The sequence below is a fragment of the Diabrotica virgifera genome, chromosome 9 (genome assembly GCF_917563875.1).
Source record: "Diabrotica virgifera virgifera chromosome 9, PGI_DIABVI_V3a".
Lineage (NCBI taxonomy): Eukaryota > Metazoa > Arthropoda > Insecta > Coleoptera > Chrysomelidae > Diabrotica > Diabrotica virgifera.
Genome location: NC_065451.1, coordinates 205,640,824 through 205,659,999, shown reverse-complemented (window position 1 = coordinate 205,659,999; position 19,176 = coordinate 205,640,824). Strand labels below are relative to the sequence as shown.

General features: G+C 30.8%; 1 protein-coding gene across 2 annotated transcripts in view; it reads left to right on the top strand.

Moving 5' to 3' along the window:
- Positions 1-19,176, top strand: part of LOC114330477 (calcium uniporter protein, mitochondrial) — a 620,188-nt gene that overhangs the window by 513,906 nt on the left and 87,106 nt on the right. The window lies entirely within an intron of this gene.

Sequence of the window (19,176 nt, the reverse complement as noted above, 5' to 3'; positions counted from 1 at the left end):
AGCAGTCAATACAATTTGTAAAATTGGATGTTCAAAAACAGGAAATAAACGTACCAAGATTATCCAGGCCTAGTAGCATTTAACGTGTCTTGGTTTATTTATGTCTACTGCATCTTGATTGTAAATTTAGTATAGATAGTGTGATGCCTAGATATTTAAACTCCATGATTTGTTCTATTATCTGACTCTGCAGCTCCAGTTTACATATTATTAGATTTGCTGTTATAACCATGCATTTTGTCTTTTTTGGGGAAACTAACATATAGACCAGGGCGCATCTATAAAAATATTAGTACATTTGGATGTTGAGAGGTGACTCATATTTTTTTGCAGAAAATACTTGGAAATAAATCATATAATAATGATTGACTTATCCTCCCACTCAAAAAGGTCCTGAACATTGATTAAATAATCAAAATGTCAAAAAATAAAGGAAAAATTCGATTTTTGAAGTTATACTTCTTTAGGTACGAGGGTGAATTTTTACATTCCCTGGCGCATGCGCACACCGACAGTATGTTGTTAGTTGCTAAATCATCCAATTTATGTATGTATCAGCGCAACTAAGGTTTGAAAATAATACATTAGTGTTTTTAGTAAATATATTTATTATAATTTTTGTGTCTTTGGATTTATCTTCCTTGGGAGTAAGATAATAAGTATTTTAAACATTTTTATATTTAATACTTCACTTGATCTATTTGTCACCATCGCCACAGTGGGGCAAGAGACAACATAAGTTGGAATTAAATCATTGTCGATATATTATGGCCAATTTTTTTTTCAAATAATATAAGTTGTGTGTACATAAAAAAAAACGATGTTTTTTTTAAGTTTTCTTCTTCTTCTCAATGTGCCTATCCGTGACAAATGTTGGCGATCATCATGGCAATCTTTATTTTATCTGCAGCAGCGCGGAAAAGCTGCACAGATGTTGTGTTAAAGCAGGTTCTGAAGTTCTTTAACCAGGATGTTCTTCTTCTTCCTGAGCCTCGCTTTACAAATATTTTCCCGTGAAGGATGGCTTGTTCAAAAAATGTTTTGCTCAAAATTTTCAAAGCTGAATGTCCGTAGTTACTACCGATATTGATTTAAATGATATTTGAAGTTTAGTCATTTTTATTTTATATCTTATTTATTTATTATTATCTAATATTATTTATATCTCAAAACAATTGTGTTAACATTATTTTTGAAAAATTGCTTAACCAAATTGTTCTTTAAAACCATTTACCGCATATTTATAAGAATAACATAACATTTTGTAGGTAAAATATTGAAAAACTTAAACTACAGATCATCATCAGAATCATCAGATGTGACGTCAACATCTTGCACATTCGGAGATTTGAACATAATATATTATGCACTAATATGCAGTGCTTCCACTGGCAGGTGTTCTAATTTCTTTCTTTTTATGTTTCTTTTGCTTATGATCAATGGATCACTACTAATCAACAAAAAGTGGAATACATCTTAATTTGTTTTGCATCTACTACACTTTCTTGAATTATTATGCTTGAATTATGCAAATAACGAAAAATTAGAATAGAGTGTTATTCAATTTAATTAGGTCAACATAACCTCACAAAAAATAAAATTATGAAAAAAGGAGCAAATATGAGCAAAAAGTTAAAATGACCTTTTAAAGAATAGTACTCAAGCTTTCAAAATAAAACAAAATTAAAGTTGGATCAGTCTGGGAACACTAACAAATCACTTGCTATTTTTGAAAAATGCATATTTTGATATTTTGTACAGGTAATTTTATACAATATATTATAAGAGACTATATTTACTTAATTATTATATCACATCTGTAATAATATTGTCACTTTCCTGAAGATCAAATATCCGTAGCCAATTTTACCAGTAAATTAACTTTTCACTTGAAATAAGTGGATCAAACGTAAGTCGAATCACGTTATCGCGGCCTATGCATTGTTAACACGGGACCATGTGCCCTTTGCGACGCGTCGCAACTGGTGGAGGGGGATTTAATGGGAAAAAAATGATGCCAAATCATACGCAGGATTGTGTACTATTTAATTAAAATGAATGCGACAGAAAATACTGCATTTAGTATTTTCATTTTATGCCAACTTTTTAGTTCTCCTGCCCCACTGTGGCGTCGTTTGTAATTACGTCCCAGAAGCCGTAAAAACAAAACCCTGATGGGTTATTGGTAGAGCATTCGACTACATAACGCGTAGGTGACGGGTTCAAATTCTGACACGGACGATTGTTATCCTTTTTTTTTAATTTTGGGTGTTGTTTTAATAAAAAAATTTTGAAAGTGGTAATATCAAAATTAGTTAATTAATTAAATAAAATACAAATAAACTTTTAAGTATATTTATTTCGTTGAAATCATATAATAGAAGTATAACTTCTTACGTGCGTACAAAGTACACACACATTCTTTTTTTTTTTTTCGTTTTTTGATTATAACTTTAAAAGTGTTCATTTCCGAGAAAAGTTGCACTGACATAAAAGTAGCGTAATTAAATTTCCTATAAGATAGGATTACTTAAAAATTTTAAAAATTGTCATCCTTGTTGCAAAATAGCAATAATTGCGAAAAAAAACCATAAAAAACAAGTATTCGCATTTTACTTTTTTTAACCATATATGCTAGACCTGGAAACTTCATATTTCACCCAGAAGAAGTTTATAATACAATAAAATAATGGTGTAAATTTCATTGTGATCGGTTCAATAGTTTTTGCAAAATAAATTGTGCAATCCAGCTTTCGCAAAAAAATGCATTTTTTTGAAAATGTTGCAGGACTGAAAATAAAGCATACAGCAAGTTGAATTTTTTTTTGTACATATAGAAGAATACTGTAACTTTCATTTGCAATTTTTGAAATTAAAATCGGTTAACTACCACCATGTCAGGAATTTTTTTAAATAAACATTAATTTTTGGTGCTACGCGCAGGACAGCGGATACGTTTGCTCTGATTGGGCATTCCAATGACCTTTGATAATGATTGATAAATGTTAATTTTTAGTACATTTCGATATAAATAAATAAATTTGTTTATTGCAAAATAAAAACATATACTCTGTCCTTTGAAATAATACTTTTTTTAGCAAACACTTTCTTTGTTCATATATTTTAACTTAGAGAATAAAAGTTTATTATTTTTAAACATATTGTTTAAATGTTTAAACAATATTTCACAAACAATACTCAAATTAGTTTGATTTTGTAGAATTAAAATATTAAAATACAACAAAATATTGAGTAAAAAAATAATAATTAAAAAAAGATAGGAAGAAATTTTGGTGGAAATCAACTTGTGTGAATCGAACACCGCTGTTCTGCGCGTAGCACCAAAAGTTAATGTTTATTTAAAAAAAATCCTGACACCGTGGTAGTTAACCGATTTTAATTTTGCGAATTGCAAACGAAAGGTACAGTATTCTTCTACATGCAAAAAAAATTTCAACTTGCTGTCTGCTTTATTTTCAGTCCTGCAACATTTTGAAAAAATGATTTTTTTGCGAAAGCTGCATTGCAAAATTTATTTTGCAAAATCTAAGCCGATCTTAAGGTGATACAGTAGCAATCAACAGGTAGCAAAAACGCGTTCCAAGATTGCGGCTGTAATTTTGAATATTTTTTCGAGATATTTGGCACACGTATTCGTAATATAATAAAGAATGGCGGTACAGAGCCCAATTTGAAAAATATATTAATATGTGGAAATTACTCTGTAATTAAATACAATATTAAAAAAACGAGCCTGTACCGCCATTAAGAAGAACAACAAAATACACTTTCTTCATGTTGTTCTGAAGCTATTTCCTTGTGGCATTTTTATGATTAATTATTTATATGGGAAATAAGCCACAATTAAAACGAAAAAATAATTTTATTAACGTTTCGACGCCCAAATCGGGTGCCGTTGTCAAAATACAAAATATTACTAAAATAAATAAAAGTGTTGTTGCTAAGCAAAAAAATTCTTCTAATAATTTATTTAATCTTACTCATTTATATTGGCAATTCAGACATATATTATACATTTTAAAGTAGAAGACTTTAAAATGATATTGCCAATATTTATGAGTTGCGTTCCTGGGACGACTTACTGAAAGATAGTTCATTCGATTTCATGAAATCAACCCCAACTCAAGAATATCCGTCATAAAAAATTATAGCATGTGATCTGTCTTTAAAAAGACAACCAAATGCAACGACAGTAAAATTCTCGCGTTAGAGACTTCATAGTAAATCACAAGGGAAAACCAGGAAAAAAATTATGTGTATATATATATAAATATATATATAAAAAAAAGAATGCAATAGGATGTGGTTACCCATACTGAAAGAGGAAGTCAATAGAAAGAAAATACCAAGATTAGTAAGTCAATAATATCGAGCTAGTACATATTTTATATTTTAGTATTACTTATATATCTAGTATTATTAATATTATTTATAATTTAAACATGTTACAAGTCAGAATTTGGTATTATTTTTTGAGAGTAAATTAATGTAAGACCAAATACTTACGATGTCGGGATAGTATCACAAGGTTTTTCCTGGTTTTCCCTTGTGATTTACTATGAAGTCTCTAACGCGAGAATTTTACTGTCGTTGCATTTGGTTGTCTTTTTAAAGACAGATCACATGCTATAATTTTTTATGACGGATATTCTTGAGTTGGGGTTGATTTCATGTAATCGAATGAACTATCTTTCAGTAAGTCGTCCCAGGAACGCAACTCATAAATATTGGCAATATCATTTTAAAGTCTTCTACTTTAAAATGTATAATATATGTCTGAATTGCCAATATAAATGAGTAAGATTAAATAAATTATTAGAAGAATTTTTTTGCTTAGCAACAACACTTTTATTTATTTTAGTAATATTTTGTATTTTGACAACGGCACCCGATTTGGGCGTCGAAACGTTAATAAAATTATTTTTTCGTTTTAATTGTGGCTTATTTCCCATATAAATAATTAAACACTTTCTTCAAATAAACTTTTTTATCCGATGCCTAGATTTTGTGTCGTTTTGGAACTACTAAAATTTTTTATTTCATTAGTATGTAGTTCCAAAATGACACAAAATCTAGGCATCGGATAAAAAAGTTTATTTGAAGAAAGGGTATTTTTTTGTTCTTTTTAATGGCGGTACAGGCTCGTTTTTTCAATATTGTGTTTTATTACAGAGTAATTTCCACATATTAATATATTTTTCAAATTGGGCTCTGTACCGCCATTCTTTATTATATTACGAATACGTGTGCTAAATATCTCGAAAAAATATTCAAAATTACAGCCGCAATCTTAGAACGCGTTTTCGCTACCTGTTGATCGCTACTGTTTCCTCTTAATGAAATTTACAGTAAAATTTTATTATATCATATAGTTTTTCTGGGTAAAATATGAAGGTCCTAAGTGTAGCATAAATGGTTGAAAAACGTAAAATGCGAATACTTGTTTTTTATGGTTTTCTCGCCATTGTTGCAAAATAGCAAGGATGACAATTTTTAAAATTTTTAACCAATTCTATATTGTAGGAAATTTAATTACACAACTTTTATGTCTAGAAAAAAATCGAATTTTTCCTTCATTTTTTGACAATTTTGATTATTTAAACAATGTTCCGGACCTTTTTGGGTGGGAGGATAACTCAATTATTATTATATGAGTTATTTCCAAGAAATGTCTGTAAAAAATATGAGTCACCTCTCAACGTCCATCTCAAAACAGATGCGCCCTGGAATAATAGTCAATTTTCTGGCAGTTATATGAAATTGGTGCAGCATACGTTGTACATCATCTTCGCTTTGAGGGATTAGTATTAGGTCTGGATCCTGCATATGAAAAAAAAGTTGATTAATAGCAAGCTGAAAATTTGTTGATAGCTTAAGGGTGTCTAGTCGGATAAACTTTGATATATGGGAACACTGGAACAGGGGCAGTTTTAATTGTGGAACAGGTTAAAAATTTGGAACGGTCAGACCACGAAAACGGCACATTTATTTTGTCCGACAGAGCAGACTTAAACTCTCCGAACAGAGATTAAACTCTCATGCAAAAATCAGACTGCTATTTATCACCTGTCATAATTCCTGTCATTTGACATATTCTACATGTCCCAATCATTAAAACGCCCATTTGGTGATAAATAGCAGTCTGATTTTTGCATGATAGTTCAATCTCTGTTCGGAGAGTTTAAGTCTGTTCTGTCGGACAAATTCGTGGTCTGACCGTTCCAAATTTTTAACCTGTCCAACAATTAAAACTTCCCCTGTTTCAGTGTTCCCATATATCAAAGTTTGTCCGACTAGACACCCTTAAGCTATTAACAAATTTTCAGCTTGCTATTAATCAACTTTTTTTCATACGCGGGATCCAGACCTATATTGCTCGTCTGCATAGCAGATTATTGTTTTTCTCCCATTTTCCTTGTCGAACCGCAAAACTTATTGAATAGCCTATTAGTACATATTTATATTTATATTGATGATATCAAAAAACTTTTACCAGAGCCCTAGTTGCGGTCTAGCTTACAGATTTTATCCGCGATTCATTACTATTATTTAAACTTCTTGAATATTTCCTTGGACGCCGACGTCAATAAAAAATGTAGACTACATATTTCTGATATTAATATTAAATAAAAAGAGAATCGCGTGGTTTATTAATTTTAACACACATTTTCCGCTCTGATTGGCGGCTTAACATAAGATTTAAAAAGACTGTGGATGTCTAATAACAGGTACAGAACCATCTATTAACTAATGCTAATTAATCGGTGCACTTGAATGAGTCTTTATTGGCATGGTTTCATGCTTTTTACTTTACTTTTTTACATACTTGGCGAATTTTATATCAATCGAAAGGATAACTGCTAATAAAAATTACAATCAAAATAATATTCATCAAGAAACACCAGTTGAATGGGTCTTCTTCTTCTTCTTATCCTTCTTCTATCGTCCACGTTTGGACATAGGCCTCTCCCAACTCCTTCCATCGGTCTATATCCTGAGCAACATTTAAGAAACCTACACCACCGTATGTATAGTCTTCATTGACTTTATAATAGAGCCTGTTGCCTGAATGTAAGTTCATATACCCTTCACCTCTTCTTTTAACTTCTGATAGTCAGTTGAATGGGTATTGCGTACTATTCTACGGTTATTATTCGATTTCGTTACTGTTTTTAAACGGCCTCAATATTAGGCCTGGATCCCGCGTACCAAAAAAAAAATGTGTGTGTACTTTGTACGCACGTACGAAGTTATACTTCTAATTATATGATTTCAACGAAATTAATATACTTTAAACAGTTTATTTATAAAAAATGAATAACCATTTTCAATTATAGTAGTTTATTTATATTTTATTTAAATATTAAACTAATTTTAATACTTACTACTTCTCAAAAATTTTATTAAAACAGTGCCAAAAATTAAAATAATAAAAGAATAAAACACACACAAACAAACACATTAAAGAAGGCCACAAATAATTTCTGAACAATGTAGGAAAAATTTTTAACTAAATACATATTTTCTGAAAAAAATATATATAATAAATAAACTTACAATCATAAAATGTATAAAAAAAATAAAAGTTTCCATTGGGGTTCGAACCCGCTTATCAGCGCAGTTAGTATTGAAATTCATTCACCTTATACTTTTAACGGTTCTGAATTTAACCAAATTATTTTGATTTTGAATTGAAATTATTTAGAATTGAAAGAAATATTAAAATACAACATAAACAAAACATAGAGTTAGAAAACAATATATTAGGTAAATATTGATAGAAATTTTGATGGTAATCAAATTATGTAAATTTTTGATTATTAAAAATTATTAAATGATTATTAAAAATGATTATTATAAAAGCATTACATACTATTTTGGTAGGTTCTTTTTAAATTTTACAAATAGGTAGGTACCTATGAAATTTTTTATTAGGATACTGAAACATTTACAATTATTACGTACCTGTCGCTTTTAAAAACTATTTAAAAAGTCACTACAATATTATAAACTTGCTTTTTTCTCTGCCATCACAGCAATAAAAACTAATATACACAACATTAATTTGTTTATCCAAAATCTCCATATTGAACAATTATTGACAAATTATTTTAACACCCAATCATATCCCGTATAACGTTTATACCATACTGTCGGTGTGCGCATGCGCCCAGTAAAATAAAAATTTACCCTCGTGCCTAAAGAAGTATAACTTCAAAAAGTTTATTAATAGCAAGCCGAAAATTTGTTAATAGCTTAACGGTGTCTAGTCGGACAAACATTGATGTATGGGAACACCGGAGCTGGGGAAGTTTTAATTGTGGAACGTGATTTTAAATGTGAAACGTGTCATCCTGACAAGTTTAAGATTGTGAAAACTGTAGGTTGTTTTTATGTTTATTCAATAGCAAACTTTATTGTAAGTATAATATAAAAAAATATTTGTCCTACAAATATATGTTGGGCATTTTAATAAGTCCGACACGTAGAACATGTCAAATGACAGGAATGATACTGGTGGTAAATAGCAGTCTGATTTTTGCATGAGAGTTTAATGAAAGGGAACAAATCAATTATTGGGAGTTCTGTCCGACAAAATACATGGGACGTTTTTATAGTCTGACGTTCGAAACCTGTATCCTGGTCCACAATTAAAACTTCCCCTGTTCCAGTGTTCCCGTACATCAAAATGTGTCCGAGTAGACACCGTTAAGCTATTAATAAATTTTCAGCTTGCTATTAATAAACTTTTTTTGATACGCAGGATCCAGGCCTAAGGGCCGGTTGTTCGAACGCTAATCAAAAATGGAATCAACTGATCATTATCAAATATTTAATTACTGTCACCAACTGTCAATGTCAGCTTTGATTGGGTTGCTGAAAACATCATTGATTACAATTATGAGATTAATTGATTAATTAATCAATTATGTTAATAATTGTTATGTTAATTAATAATTGATTAGATACAATTAACTGATTGGCGTACGAACAACGGATTTTGTTATTTGATGTTTTTTAAGGGGACTTGATTATAATCAACTTCTTGATTAGCGTTCGAACAACCGACCCTAAATGTATTATTACTCTCCAATGTGTAAATCTACTAAAAATTTGCATATTATAAGGAAAAACGTGTAAAAAATATTTTTTCTCAAAATTACTTCTGGTCTAAATTGAACAACACCCTTTACTTGATCGTTCATTCGATCACGATCCTGACTTTCATTATACCTGAATTACTCTAATTTCGGTAGTTAAATAAGTATACTTTAAAAAGTTTTTATCAGATTGTATGAAGTATACTTGAGATTCGTTATCGAAAAAGGCATTTGATTAATTGCGGAAGTATGCCGGTTTCGTGAAAATAGGGCCGCACAGAAAGGGCATTGGCAACATAACACCGTTTCATAGCGCCCTAGCGTGATCTGAATATGAGTTTATGTGACATTTGAGTTTGCGTTTAAAAATCCCGAAATTATCGTTTGAGGGGAGAAATAGCGAATTCTCGCACAAAATGTGAGGGTTGTGGTTCTATGTTAACATAATGCTTGCATGTTTCGTTTAAAGTAAGGTATTAAACATTACAAAAACATTGTTTTAGGAAATAAACGCCAGCAATAAGACATAACATACAGTATGGTGCAAATGTTTGGAATAAATTCGAAATTTCGTAAGCCGGCGACTTTAAGGAAAAATCCCGAGGGAAGGCGATTTTTATTTTTAAATTATGCTTTTTTGGCATATATATCATACTAGTGACGTCATCCATCTGGGCGTGATGACGTAATCGATGATTTTTTTAAATGAGAACAGGGGTCGTGTGCTAGGTCATTTAAAAGGTTATTTAATTCTCTATTCAGTAATAGTCCAGAAAGCCACTGCGCATCCGCTAGGAAAAATATTCTGATTCGGATTGTTTGCACAATCTTACTCAAAAAGGACCACTTTTAACAAATTTGCATGTTGCCAGAACCAAAAAGGGTCAAAAATTTTTTAAGCGTTTTTTTTTGTTTTTTTTTTCCTAAAATTATTTTTTTGCATCGAACAGAGTTCTTTTAGATTCTTTGAATCATGTCAAACAGAAAAGATTTTTAGTGGCTTTTCTCTAAAGTGGATGGTTTTTGACATATAAGCGATGAAAAATTTAAAAATTGCGAAATGGCCATTTTTAACTTCCAAAAACTAGACCATTTTTTTAACTTCCAAAAAGAGTTTTTTGCAATACAATATCGAAAAACCCTTTTTTTCTAATTGCTAATCAAGCGGGCGCAACACTATAACACTACAGTAGAACCCCGCAAATCCGAACTAATTGGGGGGACAGCCTGTTCGGATTCCGAAAAGTTCGGATTATCCGAAAGTTAGCCTTAACTAGTAGTTCAAAGCTTTCATTGTGATTTTGAGTAGCCAAACGTTCTCGCAAGAGTGTGGACAATATTTTTGGACTCAAGTTGACTACGAGAGAACCAAAGTAAGTTTGTGTTTAACCTTTATAAACACTTTATAAACCTATATATTAAAGTATAATATTTATTTTTAAGAAATTTTAAATGTCAAAATCCTAGTAATCCTACATTGTCCAATTTTCTGGCTTTACTCTGTATAATAAACATGTTTTTAAGTTTTTGTCTTGAATTTTTAAATTTTTCTCACTTTCCGTTGGTTCGGATTTGCCGAAAGTTCGGATTCGCGGGGTTCGGATTTACGGGGTTCTACTGTATTTTCAACTGTTGCATGTAGGTATATGTAGGTAATATGCGTAAATATATGTGCGGAAAAATATACTGATTCAACTTTTTTTGAGCATCTTGCTTGAAAAAGTCCCCTTTTTACAAATTTGATGTTTCCAGGATCAAAAAGCAGTAAAAACATTTTTTAAACATTTTTTTGTATTCTCCTAAGAACTAATTTTTTTTTAATCGGACAATTTTTTCTAGGTTTATTGGATCATTCCAAATAGGAAAGATCTTAAGTGACTTTTCCCTAAATATGATAGTTTTCGAGATATAAGCCATTGAAAATTTAAAATTTTTAAAATCGGCCATTTTTAACCCTCAAAAACCATGTAAAGAACCGAAAATTTCAATGTTACCAAGGAACGTAGATATTCTATGAACATCGATTGATAAAATTCCAAAGAGCTTTTTGCAATATATTATCTAAAACCCCTTTGTTTTTTAATTGCTAATCAAGCGGGCGCGACACTATTTTCAATCGTTGGCGTTTCATGTATATTATGCATTATGTAATCGAATAATATTTTAAGTTTTAAAAAAGTTGTTTAAAAAATTTTTTGACTTATTTTTGACCCTGGCAACACGAAAATTTGTTAATCGGGAACCTTTTCAAGCGAGATGGTGAAAAAATTGAATCAGAATATTTTTCCGCGCATGTATTTACACATATTACATACAATGTTGTATACATGCAACGCAACGGTTGAAAATAGTGTTGATTAGCAAATACAAAACAAAGGGGTTTTCGACATTGTATTACAAAAAACACTTCGGGTTTTCGTCAATCGATGTTTAAGTAATATCTACCTACCTTGGTAATATTGAAATTTTCAGCTTTTCACATAGTTTTTGAGGGTTAAAAATGGCCGATTTCGCAATTTTTAAATTTTTAATCGCTTAATGTCAAAAATTATCAACTTTAGAGAAAAGTCACTAAAGGCCTTTTCTATTTGGAATCATCCAAAAAAAAACTAAAAAAAGTTTTTTCGATGCAAAACCAATTTTGGAAAAAAACAAAAAAAAACGTTTAAAAGTTTTTGACCTACTTTTGGACGTGGCAACATGCAAATTTGTTAAAAGGGGTCCTTTTTGAGTAAGACTGCAAAATCCGAATCAGAATATTTTTCCCAGCAGATGCGCAGTGACTTTCTGGACTATAATAAAAACATTAGCATAATTATTCATAAAAAGTGTCCAAAAAAAATTTTTTTTAATTAAATTAATTGACACAAAAAGAAGAAGTTATATAATAAAAGGAAAATAAATCTTCCTAGACAGTTGTTCCGTCTTCTTATAGTTTAATTATTAATCTTTCTATTCGATTTTACTTTTATTATTTAGATTCATATTGATTATTTCATTCATAGGAGATTCTCACCAATAGAAAGCTACAGAAATCTGAATTAAATCGATAATTTTTGATAATCTCCCGTCGTTAAGTATATTACGTCAGATGCCCTTCGTTGCTACGAAAAAATACACTCAGTGACATTAATGACAATTAATGTTTTAAAAATTATAAAAGTGATGACTTTCAATCGTCAAATATTTATAAAAACTGTGTGTTTAATGGTACTTACATAAATAAATTACAATAAAATTTTGGTTTTGTACAGTTTTATTCATGAAATAATCGCAACAAATTGCACTCGACCTCTGAAATTAATATAGAATTTTTGCTCTCGTGACACTTTGACATAATTTCACTCGCCTTCGGCTCGTGAAATTAAAACTGTCAAAGTGTCACTCGGGAAAAATTCAATAATTTCAGAGCTCTTGTGCAATTACTACTGATAATTTTTAAAGTTTTGGGTAAATTTTAGTTTCCAGAAATCTCTTAAAAGATTAAAATATTTATCAGTTTTACATATTTCTGGGGAAAAAGCTTAAAAATCCTCTGTAGTGCTAGCCTACGGCAAGTTTGACGGATTATCGTTTGTGAGAACAAAGGGTATCCCAGTTCTCATGATCATTTTTCAGTGCGTCATTAATTATGACGTCACATACTGTATTGGGTGTGTCGAGACTTATTTCATGTAATTATTGACGAATCTGACAGATGCCAGAATCGTACTTCGCCATAGGTGAAAAGCTTGTGGAATTAAACTAATTAGTAATTTAGTAGATTTGATTTTTACACAATATGTTAACATGTAGGTATTTTTTATAAAGGGGAATACAATTAAAAAGTAAACAATACTGTTAATTAAATTTATAAATACGGAAACTTTAAAAAATGACACAAAACTATCCATAAACTGTGTTATTATCTTCTTCTCTAGGTGCTGTCTCCGCTTCAAAAGTTGGCAATCATCAGAGAGATCTTTATTTCTGAAACAGCGGCTCTAAATAATTCATTGTTATTACATCCAAACCAGTTCCTAAGGTTCTTCAGCCATGAGTTACGTCTCCTTACTATGGATCTTTTTTTTTGCATAATGACCTGGAGTATTAGATATACATCTCTCATCACATGTCCCATATATCTCAGTTTTCTTCTTATTTGTTAGTTCTTCTCGTTCCCTATGCGTAAGTCTCATTACCTCCACGTTGGCTATTCTATCTACTCATGAGATTTTTAGCACTCTTCGGTACATCTCGAATGTCTCTAGTCTCCTCACGCCAATGACTAACTTTTAACGAACTAAATTCTAAACCAAAATAATGCACAAAAACGTTGTGAAACACAAGGGAAGTCGAATTCGAATTTCAAAATGACAGGTACACAAAATACTGACCTGAATAATAACCGTCACTTGACTCTTTGACACTTCTAAAAAATGGCCAAAATGGACGAAGTTTTCGTCAAATGTTCGTAATACGAGTATTTGATTGGGTAGAAAAAACGCGCATTCTAAATATCAACGAATCAAACGTAGGTTAGGAATAGACATCTTATGTATATAACCATTGTAATGCTGCATTATTTTTGTGTTTAATCACGGAGCTACCGCTTTTTCCGTCTCATCTAACTTAATGCATTAGAGAGAAATCGAAAAACTGTGACGCACTGAAAAATGATCATGAGAACAAGAATATATGGTGTTGTCGAACGCAGTTTTTTGTTTCCCTTAAGTAATGGCATGATGGGCGTAAATGGGTGAGTCAGAAAGTTTCACAAAAAAAGCGAATATTTCGCGAAATGAACGTCAGATCGAAAAACTAAAAAATACGTGTTCAATATTTTTCAAAAATCTATGTTTCAAAATCAATCTGTTTCAATAAAAATCTATTTTTCAAAAATTGGAAAATCCCCACTAAGATGGAAAACAACTTTTTTGGTTTTAGGGCCTAATCTTCACAACCCAATAGTTCACCATAACGCTCGAGTAACTGCAAATTTAGCATCCTTATCTCCCCTACTATACGTTATTAGTCTCATTTTACTATTACCATATATAAAATTTTATGTGAGTGATAGCTGAAAGGGTATAAAAAGTTACATATATAATCTTTCTTTGTTCTATAAAAAGTTTTTTTTTAGTCCGAACCCGAACACAATTAGGTATATTCAAACAAATATAATAAACTGAACCTTTGTACAACTACTATACATTCACGAGCAGTCATAATAAGGTTTTCCAGAGAACAATAGTTTCTCCATTACAAAATAAAACACCTTGAAAAACCCTTACAAATTCCGAGTTTCCATTTTATTTGTTTTCCTGGCTGGACTTATTGTTCTGCAGATGGATTTTACTCCAAATATTTGTTCGGTGGAAATGATGAATGAATATTCCACAAGAGATTTACATAAATGTAACCGTGAATAATTTTCCAATAATAAAAGTGTTTTGAAAAACACGAAATGTGACAAAAAGTAATACATACATTAGAAAAAGCTCACGCGAGGTGGGAATATGACAGAACGGCATCATTAAAGGGGACGTAGAGTTTGCTCAAAAAAGGGGGTTAAAGTAACTTTGACTTTCAAAACTAAACAAAAATCTATTTTTCTACGAGCGTGCAAAAATGTCTACTTTCGCGCACGCGTTTTAGTTTAGAAAGTTTTACTTTTCCGCACGCGTGTTACTTTTCCGCACGCGTTTTACTTTTCCGCACGCGTTTTATTTTTCGGCACGCGTGTTAATTTAGATATGTTAATATGGCCCTTAAAGTAATTATAATACATGCAATAAACTAATATTTAGATATTATTTACTAATTTATTTCAAATATATCTTATTGTGTTCATGTTTTAATGGAATTAACGCGATTATTTCATTCATAGGAGATTCTGACCAATAGAAAGCTACAGAAATCTAAATTAGACTGATAATTTTTGATAATTTCCCGTCGTTAAGTATATTACGTCAGATGCCCTTCGTTGCTATGAAAAAATACCTTCAGTGACATTAATGACAATTAATGTTTTAAAAATTATAAAAGGGATGACTTTCAACCGTAAAATATTTACAACAACTGTATGTTTAATTGTACTAATTTGTACTTACATAAATAAATTACTACAATAAAATTTTGGTTTTGAACAGTTTTATTCATGAAATAATCGCAACAAATTGCACTCGATCTCTAAAATTAATATAGAATTTTAGAGCTCTTGTGCAATTACTACTGAGAATTCGATGAAATAAAATAATTTTAACATAATATTCCAAAGTCAAATCGGTAGACAATAACAGTGGTTTTGAATCGTCGTCATGGAAACCAAGATCGTCGTCATACTAACCAATTATGCTGAAAGTTTGGTTCTGACAACCTTGTCAAAGAATTAATTTGTGTATGTATTTTCATATTAATTAAATTAATTGATTAAGATTTGGTCATTTTTTAAAGACATAGAAAAAATATTGTTCTTAACGCTTGCAGAAAGTCTCTTTTCCGCACTCGACTGCTTGCCGAACTCCCGCTTCGCGTCGTTCGGCAAACTGCAATCGCGTTCGGAAAAGTATGACTTTCTGCACTTGTTAGGAAAATAACTATTTTCTACAGCCGTGCTAAAACAGCCACTTTCCCGCACGCATTTCGTTTTCGAAAGTTGCACTTTCCCGCACCAGTGTGGGAAAGTAAATTTTCCCGCACTGGTGCGGGATATATTTTTGTTTAAAAATATTTAAAAATTGTCTTTTTTTTCAATTAAGAAAGTAAAAGTCGCTTTAAACCGTTTTAAAGGGTTGTTTAAGTTTCAATTTGTTTGGGTGGAGAACAATTTGTCAGAACGTCATCATTAAAGAGGACCTAGAATTTACTCAAAAATGAGGGTTAAACGGTTTTCAAGTGTTGTTTAAGATTCAATTTATTTGGGTGAAAATTTATAAGATACTTAATAAAATTTATACCAGCCGAGAGACTACAAGAAAGGGTTGAAAGCCAAAATCCTCGAGTTGACAGGAGTTGGTAATATTAAAATATCATTAATCTTGGTCCTTTAGTCTGCTTTCGTCAATCTTTCAACGTGACCAGGGAGAATAATTCCAGTTGTTTACTGTTTAGACACTCCTTAGCAGTATAAAACATACCTATTTTTTTAATATGCGTAGATAGTAAAATAACTTCTAATTTACACTCCTGGTCGAAAAAATACACTGTTGTATTTTTTAATTAACAAAAAAAAATGATTCTAACAATAAAACACTGAAAACGTTTGTTTTCTATATTTCCACAAAATTTATTATAACTATGGGACTAGAGCTGTTTCGGCAGAGTGCCTTTCTCAAGTGATGAGTCTTTAACTGAAGAGGTTGAGGAGTGGGGAGCTGTTTGTCTCGAGTTGGTCATTCAGAATTATATCTGTATTTTTCAATTTATTAATTTCCATATATTCTAATAAATGACCAACTCGAGACAAGCAGCTCCCACTCCTAAACCTCTTCAGTTGAAGACTTAAAAAGGCAAACACATTGTAAAATAAATCACTTGATGGCGAATGGATTTAGTGTCCGCAGTCATATAAACCCAAATAAACAACAACAATAAATCACTTGAGAAAGGCACTCTGCCGAAACAGCTGTAGTCACATAGTTGTAATAAATTTTGTGGAAGTATAGAAAACAAACGTTTTCAGTGTGTTATTGTTAGAATTTGAAGAAAACTAAATGGATGATCATGACTAAATCAGCAGATGCAAAAATCCAATTAATTATTGAAGATATTGTAATTGAGAGTGTAGAAACCTACAAATACTTGGTAACATGGATAAACGACATTTGACGTTAGAAAGTGGTTCCGTAATGCGAAAATAAATGTTTTATCACGCTGATCTCTTTACCTTTTTCTTCCTGATCCTGGTATAGTGTATTCATTAGTCTGACGACACTTCATCATGGAAGGACTTTTAGCAATTTTCAAATTATTTGAAATATAACGTACCTATATATTTTAAACTTACCTATTATTTGAATTTAAACACTTACTTTATTAGTCTTTATTTGAATTTATTACATTCACTAGGTATTTATACTACAACATGCAATTTATATCTACAAATATTATTTTTATAAGTTATTTGCGATTGGTCTAAGAGCTAGCAACGTTTTCGAGAAATCATTTTAAGACTGCTGATTCTTTCATATATTGTTCCCTATGCTTCCTCGAACACCGTACCGGCCATCTGGCTGCTGACACAGGTTGCGTTCATTACTGCGCAGCACACCTGTACAGGTAAACACAAAATCAGGGTGATTGATTAGTGTGAAAAAGCTTAGTAGATCCGCTATAGTAATAGATAGCAATAAAAGTTAATAACAAAAATTGTAGCTAACTTTGCGCTTCACATTAATTAGTTAGAATGTTACAGGGTGTTCGATAACATAGTGGCAGACCAAACTTTTGTTTTTTTAAATGGAACACCCCATATTTTATTTTATGTTCGAAATCTTCTTAACTTCCCCATCATAAAAATATAAAGGTTTGTTATGTTATACAGGGTATTTACAAAGTTATAACCAATGTTCTATGAAAATCGTAATAAGTTCAGCTCCCTGTATAAATAAAAATAAGCACAACAGCAATAGTTTATTGGTGCCATATTTTTTTGTTGATTGTCAAAATTTATAAAAATGGTTGATATTGCTAATTTTCTTTATATCGAATACAGGGTGAGTCAAAACGCAAGTACATTATTTTCACAGTAATTTTAAATAGAACACCCTAATTAATAATTTGTCCTGAAAAATGAAAATATCTCGAAAACTGACAAATTTAGGCATAGGGAATATTATACAAAAATGAAAGTACGGTAATGATATTTTTCGATAGTAATATAAAATACAGGGTGTTCCATTTAAAATTTCTGAGAAAAGAATGTACAGTCACAATCACTGAATAGTTTACACCTTTATTTTTATATTGTAATACTGAAAAATCGCAGTGTCGTACGGATTTACTAAATGTCAAATTGCTTGTCAAAAATTTTAGTGCGTATTGAAAAATAAAATAAGAAGTTATTAAAACCGTCCAAAATGCCGTTTATATCACGAGGAAAACCAAAAGTAATTGCCAAACTAAATAATTTTAACTCAATTTAAAAAAAATCCCTTTCTATACTTTCCGTTTTGTTAAATTTTGTAAAATAGATTTATTTTATATTGATTTTTTAATTTTAATCAACCTATTCTGGGCCCGCCACTGGTAACGTCACTTTGACGTAAAAGGTGCGTTTAAACGAGGTAAAAATTCAAAAAATTGGCCACTGGATATTAAAGGGTGTAAACTATTCAGTGATTGTGACTACTTGCGTTTTGACTCACCCTGTATTCGATATAAGGAAAATTAGCAATATCAACAATTCTTAAAAATTTTCACAATCAACAAAAAAATATGGCACCAATAAACCATCGATGTTGTGCTTTTTTTATTTATACAGGCAGCTGAACTTGTTACGATTTTCATAAAAAATGGTTATAATTTTGTAAAGGCCCTATATGACATAACAAACCTTTATATTTTTGTGATGTTGAAGTTAAGAGGATTTCGAATATAAAATAAAATATAGGGTGTTCCATTTAAAAAAACATAAGTTTGGTCTGCCACTATGTTATCATAACAATCTAACTAATTTCGTAATGTGAAGCTGAAAGTTGGCCACAATTTTTATTATTAACTTTTATTGCTATCTATTACTATATCGGATCTACTGAGCTTTATTACACTCATCAATCACCCTGTATATTGAATTTAAATTATTTTAGGACGAAAAATTGTTTTGTCATTACTTTTTAAACCACAGAAACGTCTGGCAATTACAGTTCAGATTTCTAATAATGTTTAAATAGTAATGACAAAAATTTTTTCGTCTTACAATAATTTTAAATTCGATATGTTTACCTGTACAAGTGTGCTGCACAGTAATGAACGCAACCTGTATCAGTAGCCAGATGGCCGGTACGGTGTTCGAGGAAGCATATATGAAAGAATCAGCCGTCTTAAAATAATTTTTTTCCGACGTTGCTAGGCT